Below are 6,859 nucleotides of genomic sequence, written 5' to 3'. Positions count from 1 at the left end.
ACTAAATTTGACCCAGGTCCCAAGCAGGACCTCTAAACGCTGAACAAGGGCAAGACCCTTACCAAACCGTTCCCTTAACCCCTGACCAGGTAGCCAACATACCTCCATATAGACCGTGGAGATATGAATGGTGAAAATCTTTTATTTTATATAGACAGTAAAATAACGCCAAGACACCACGGACAAACGATAAGGAAAGATCACCTTCAACATAAGTAACTAGTTATTAAAGTCATTAATACAAAACCAAATAAAAAGTGCAAAAGATTAAAAATAAAAAGTATTATACTAAACACTTGTCTTCACCAAGTGATGTAAGAGACTTAGGCAAACATGGCCTTGATTGTCAAGAACTCTTACGATCAATCTTGGATCCCGAGACGACTCACACACTCTACGATGGACAATGGATGATGGTGGTGGATGATGGTGTTATGGTGGTGGTGGGTGGTGGATGAGGTGTGAGAGAGGTGGTGTGCCAAGGGATGAGAGAGAATGAAGCCAAGCTCCTCTATTTATAGGCTGAACAGAAGGCTGGACACGGCCCCGTGTCCGCTGGACACGGCCCCGTGCCCGCTGGACACGGCCCCGTGCCCGCCTGACACTCTCTCTCCTCATTAATTGTAATTGCGAATTACAATTAATGCGCCTGCTGTACTTTCACCACGCCCCCGTGCTCACTGGACACGGCCCCGTGGTGGGCAATGGAAGCTTCTACTGGTTTGTCTTTTCTGCTGCTTCCTGGGCACGCCCCCGTGTTCGCTGGACACGGGGCGTGTTCAGACTCTGTTTCCTTCTTTTTGCCTTGGGAGGTGCCGTTGAGGGTCCGGGCAGTCCACTTTTGTTCCTTTTCTTGTATTTATGGTAGAATTAGTGGTTTTTCTGCTTCTTTTGTGATTTTGAGCTCATTTCATCCTGAAAATACAAAAGGAAGACAAAAACACCCTTTTTCCAACATTAGTACTTAAAAAGGGTTAGTTTTATGCCTTAATTGATGTGTTTTATATGTTGCATTTTACACACATCACTTACTTCCATATAACTAATGTCTCCAAATCTTTAAGGACAAAATTATGGTTCCTAATTCTAAGTCATGAGTGGTATAGTTTTCTTCGTGCTTTTTCAATTGCCTTGATGCATACGCAATTACCTTTTTGCGTTGCATTAACACACATGAAGCATCACCATATACTTTTAAAATCTTCTGTTCCATCTGGTAAGGCTAAGATTGGGGCATTTGTTAATTTATGTTTTAAGATCCTAAAGGCTTCTTCTTGTTTAGGTCCTCATTTAAACTTAACTGTTTTACAGGTTAGCTTAGTTAATGATATAGCTATCTTGGAAATATCCTTAATAAACCGTCTATAGTATCCGGCTAAACCTACAAAACTCCTAATTTCCATTGCGGATTGCGGAATCTTCCATTTGATAATTGCTGCTATCTTATCAGGATCTATGTGAATACCTTCATGATTTATTATATGACCCAGAAATTGTTCTTCTGGCAGCCAAAATTCACACTTCAAGAATTTGGCGAAAAGCTTCTCTTTTCTTAACAAAGTTAAGAGTGCGTGTAGGTGTTTACAATGTTCTTCCTGACTTTTGGAATAAATACGTATATCGTCGATGAAGACAATTACAAATTTATCTAAATATGGTTTACAGATCCTATTCATTTTGTTCATGAATGTTGCAATTGCATTTGTTAATCTGAAGGGCATGACTGTAAACTTGTAATGACCATACCTAGTTTTGAAAGCATTTTTAGGTATGTCTTCCATGTGTACTTTCAATTGATGATATCCGGAACGTAGGTATATTTTAGAAAATTTCTAGCTCCTTGAAGTTGATCAAAAAGATCATTAATCCTAGGTAATGGGTATTGATTCTTAATTGTAACTTTATTCCATTCTCTATAATTAATACATATTCTTATCGAACCATCTTTTTTTCTTAACAAACAACACGGGTGCCCCTTCTCACGGGGATAAACTAGATTATATGAAACCTTTACTTAATAAGTTATCTAATTGATTATTCAGTTTTAATATTTTTGTGAGTGCTAACTGATAAGGTGCCTTGGCTAATGGTATAGTTTCTGGAATTAGATTAATCCTAAATTCTATCTCCCTATCTGGTGGTAATCCTGATAACTCTTCTGAGAATACATCTAGGTATTCTGAAACTACAGGAATTTCCTTAAGTTCTTTACTCTTAGTACTAATGATTACTGAAATCATATATACTATTCCTTGCTTTTGTTCATGACTAGCAACTTTTATTACTGATATGAACTTCGTGACCTTACGTGGTTTATTTCCTGTAATCACAATTACTTCTCCGGTGGGTGCCTGAATTTCTATAAAGTTCTTATCACAGAAAATTCGAGCATGGTTGGCTATCAACCAATCCACAACATTAAATTTAGATAATTTCATAGGTAATAGGTTTGCAAAGAATTTATGATCTGAGAGTTCTTTATTTTCCTTTTGCAAAACTTTATCTATGCTAACAGATTTTCCGTCTGCCGTTTCGACTGTAAAGATTTGCCTAATGCTGGTTAAAGGTAAGTTAAGAGTTTGGCAGAATGAAATATTTATAAAACTTTGGTTTGCACCAGAGTCAAATAATACTTTTGTGTAAACGTTGTGAACTAAGAACGTACCGGCTATCACATCTGGAATGAGCTCTGCTTCCTGAGCAGTCAGTTGGAAGGCTCTTACATTCCTTTTTGCTTCTTCTGCCGGTTTGGCTTTATTGTTAGATAGTTTATTCAGTTTTGGACAATCTGGCCTAAGATGTCCAGCCTCTCCACAGTTGTAGCAGACTGAAAATCTCTTCCTCCTGCACTCTTCTTCTTGATGCCCCGGAATTTTGCAAAAATTGCAATATCCTTTGCATCTTCCAAAATGCTTTCTTTTGCAAAAATTGCAAAATGGGCTAGTGGAAGATTGCCCATTCCCTCCTTTCTTGAAATTGTTATGGTTACCCGGACGAAATCCTTGGGTAATCTTTTGGGCTACTTCCTTCCTTCTATTTTCTTCTCTTGTCCGTACTAGTTCGTCAGTCAGAGTATTGGCTAAATCCACCGCATCATCAATCGTGCGAGGTTTTGCAGCCTTGACGATATTACGGATTTCAGCAATCAATCCCCAAATATAACGAGAAATCAGTACCGGCTATGGCGAAGCCAGGGTTGGTACTACTCGAGCATACTCGAAGAATGTCGAAGTATACTTTCGACAATCTACATCCACCATCCGGTGGGTTAGAAACTTATTTGTCATTTGTTCTTTTTCATATTCGGGACAGAATTTTCTTTCTACAAAGTTCTTAAATTCTTCCCAGTTCATAGCATATGCCATCCTTCTTCCTTTTGCTTGTAACACCGTATTCCACCATTCTAGTGCCCCTTCTTTGAAAAGGTTTGACGCGTACATGACCTGATCATCCTGAGCACATTTACTTATGGCAATTACTGCCTCAGTTTTCTCTAACCAACGTAGTGCCGCAGTCGCTCCTTCATTGCCCGCAAACTCAGATGGTTTACAAGCAAGAAATTCTTTGTAAGTGCAACCAGGCGTTGCAGCTTTCATTTTCTTAGGGAGCGGAGCTTGTCGTGGTTCATTATCATGATTAACGTGATTATTGCCTCCGTTTACGCTATTACTGAAGTTATCTTTAGAAATACGTTTGCTAGGAACGATTTGTTGTGGTTCTATTGGATTTTTAACGGCAGCAACGATTACTGGAATAGCGTTGGCTATCCCTTGAGCAATTATTGCTGGAATAGTGTTGGCTATCCCTTGAGCAACGATATTTTCTATATCCTGCCTAGTCATATATTGATCCCCTGATTGTTGCTCAGATTGATTAACCTCGTTAACTGGTTCATTATTAGCGTTTTCCATCTGATAACTTATTTATACATAAATAATTAGTATACAAGAAATAATCCAATGTCACACTTAATTGCACATAATCATGTAAACGAACAAAATTTGTAAATTTTCTAAAATTTCATTTGTTTTATTGATTATATCATGCTTCTATATACAACCGTTTTATTATTTATTTTACACATACTGATTTTACTATTACTATTACACAACCACAGTTTCATAAATCCCCTATCCTTTGTCAGATGATATTCTAGTAACGACGTTCCCTCTCATCGTGTTTCCAGGAGATCTGTCCCCCAATCTCTTGGATCCTATTCCCACTATCCATTAGTTCTTTACCAAAGCGAAGTTCAGCCGTATTCTCGTTACTTATTGGTGGATTTGGTAAAGGTTCTGAATTTGGACTGAGGAAAAAGCTTATAGGGATGGTTTTGTAACTGTATTTCATTAGTCAACCATTCATCTATTTGCGAGTGGATTGAAGGGTTTGGAATAGCTGGTTCTAAGGTCATTGGTAGTTGTGTTTCAAGAAAGTGAATAAAAACATTTTCATTAACAGGCTTAATAGTATTATAGCTTGCCAATATAAAATCTAGCTCTTCCTGAGATGGTAACCTTTCAATTTGCCTAGAACTTTCCCCAATTTCCATTTTCTTAGGCTTGGGTTTCTCGAGAGGTAAAGCGTTAAATTCTATAGGTTCTTCTATGTCTGGTATATACCTATTGAAATCTCTGGAAACCTCTATGCTTACCGGATATAGATTTAAATTCTGAAGGGCGTCAGACAAGTTACTCATGCTGTTTAACAAAATACACATAATTACTAAGTTAAAATTTATAGCAAAATTTTTTATAGAAAAACTTTTAAATATTCATACTGGTTAACTACCAAAACAACTGAAATTTAAAACACACTAGGTTTTATTTGTAAATTTATTTATTTACCGAATGAGGTTTCTAGACTGTAGATAATAAAGGTACTAAAAATTGGGTCAAATTATTTAAGGATTTGCATCAATTGCTATATTGGCTAGCATATAAAAGATCTGTCCATACTGTACACAATTAGTTAGATAATAAAACACATAATCATAAAATAGCAACTTAAGTATTCTTCAAATAATTTAATAGGCTTAAATCAGTAGTAAGCTTATATCAGTGGCTCTGATACCACCTTTTTCTATCACGGCCCCCGACCCGGTTTGACCCGTTTCAGGAGCCGCGGGACAGAAATCCCGTGGTATTTAATTTAGGTGACAGCGGAAGTCTTTTTAAAACAGGATCTTTCAATATTTAAAACTGCCCGTTTATATAATCTAGGGATAAAACCCCGGTAATTTATAATAAGATGATTTCACTGGGAAATCTTTATTTTACAAAACATGTTTCTTTTATTTATTTACATTGAGCCACTTTTCTAAGCTTGAAGTGTTTCACGGCACTTATCTTGAATCACAACAGATCACCTGAAACATGTTTGAAAAAGGTTTTGTCAGCGGGAAATACTGAGTGAGTTCATTCAGGTTTTATAAAATGACCCTTAGTTATAAATTACAGCATAAGAGCGATTACAATGGTTTATATCTTTATATTTATCTGGCGCCGTGTCACAATGGTGACATGTCACAATGGTGACGATGGTCATACCACTATTAGGTCAATGAACCCAAATAGTGATGATTATCCCTAGTAGGTCAATGAACCTAACTGGGAGAAAATTAGTAATGTGCACAATACCCCACTAGCCAGTGATTCAAGATAACCACGACTTAATCCCTGTAACTATAACCTTTGAAAAATAATTTGGAGTATTGTAAAACAGTTGATAAAAAAAGAATGACTCACATTGCAGATTTAACGAGCAGAGTATAAGCCTACTGATTAGCCTTGATTAACCTAATTCGAATAACAACGTACACACAAACAGGTTAGTAACTAATACAGCAGTTACGACAATTCACGAGATTAAACCCTCACAACGATTTACAAGTGCAATACTTAACAATTCAACAGATTCACAACGAATGACAGAGTATAGCCCTAATTTGAGCAGGTACTCAAACATTCAAGTCGAAATCACGATGAATAACAAAGTATAAAATCAATTTGAGCAGCACTCAATCAATCATTGGATAGTTACAATCGATCGGACATTGAATCGTAATAGCGATTGAGTTATTACCCGGATTGCGGCAGTGATTCGTGAATTGTGTGTGTTGTTGGACTGTTTCGACTATAACTCATAGCATAATAGGAATTTGAACGTCGAATTAAAGCAAAATTTCAAGTCCCAGACCCGACTATTTATACCCAGAAAATGGTCCCCCTCGCGTGTCGCGACAGGGATACATGCACCTGTCGCGTGGCGCGAGAGATGCCAATCTACCCTAGGGTAGCCTTGTGTCCCAGTAGGCTTGCTGAGTTGACATTTCGTGAAATTTGAATTCAGACAACGAATTTAGAAGATAAATATCGATTAGGGTTTATCCCCCTTGAGTTTTAGGGGCCCTGATCCTAATTCTGATTGTTATGAAAATTTTAGGGTTTATGCAGAATTACTTGGGTTTCTTAATTAGGGTTTCCTTAATAGATAATTAACACCCTAAGTATTGATTTTAGTGAGAGTTGTTACATGTTTCATCTCACCAAAGCTTCGACGGATTCCAACGACCTGAACTCACAAGTATGACCTAGGGGATGCGTGTGGAATGCCCGAGAATCGAGGCAGAAACACGACCCTTAAAGTCGAAGGTGACGACAAGTCTACTGTGAATAGTCGGATTGCTTTGGATAGTCGATGTCTAATAGCCGCAGACAATCTATCACCCGATTTTATGTGTTTTGATTCTGAGAACCACAGCCGTGTACTCTGATAACTCGTTGATTTTATGTGTTTATGTGTGCTTCATCTGTTTATGTGTTTATATCTTGGATATTATTCGATTTTGCTGCCATTT

The sequence above is a fragment of the Helianthus annuus genome, chromosome 7, assembly GCF_002127325.2.
Source record: "Helianthus annuus cultivar XRQ/B chromosome 7, HanXRQr2.0-SUNRISE, whole genome shotgun sequence".
Taxonomy (NCBI): Eukaryota; Viridiplantae; Streptophyta; class Magnoliopsida; order Asterales; family Asteraceae; genus Helianthus; species Helianthus annuus.
The sequence above is the reverse complement of the archived record's forward strand: the minus strand, read 5'-3'. Positions refer to the sequence as shown.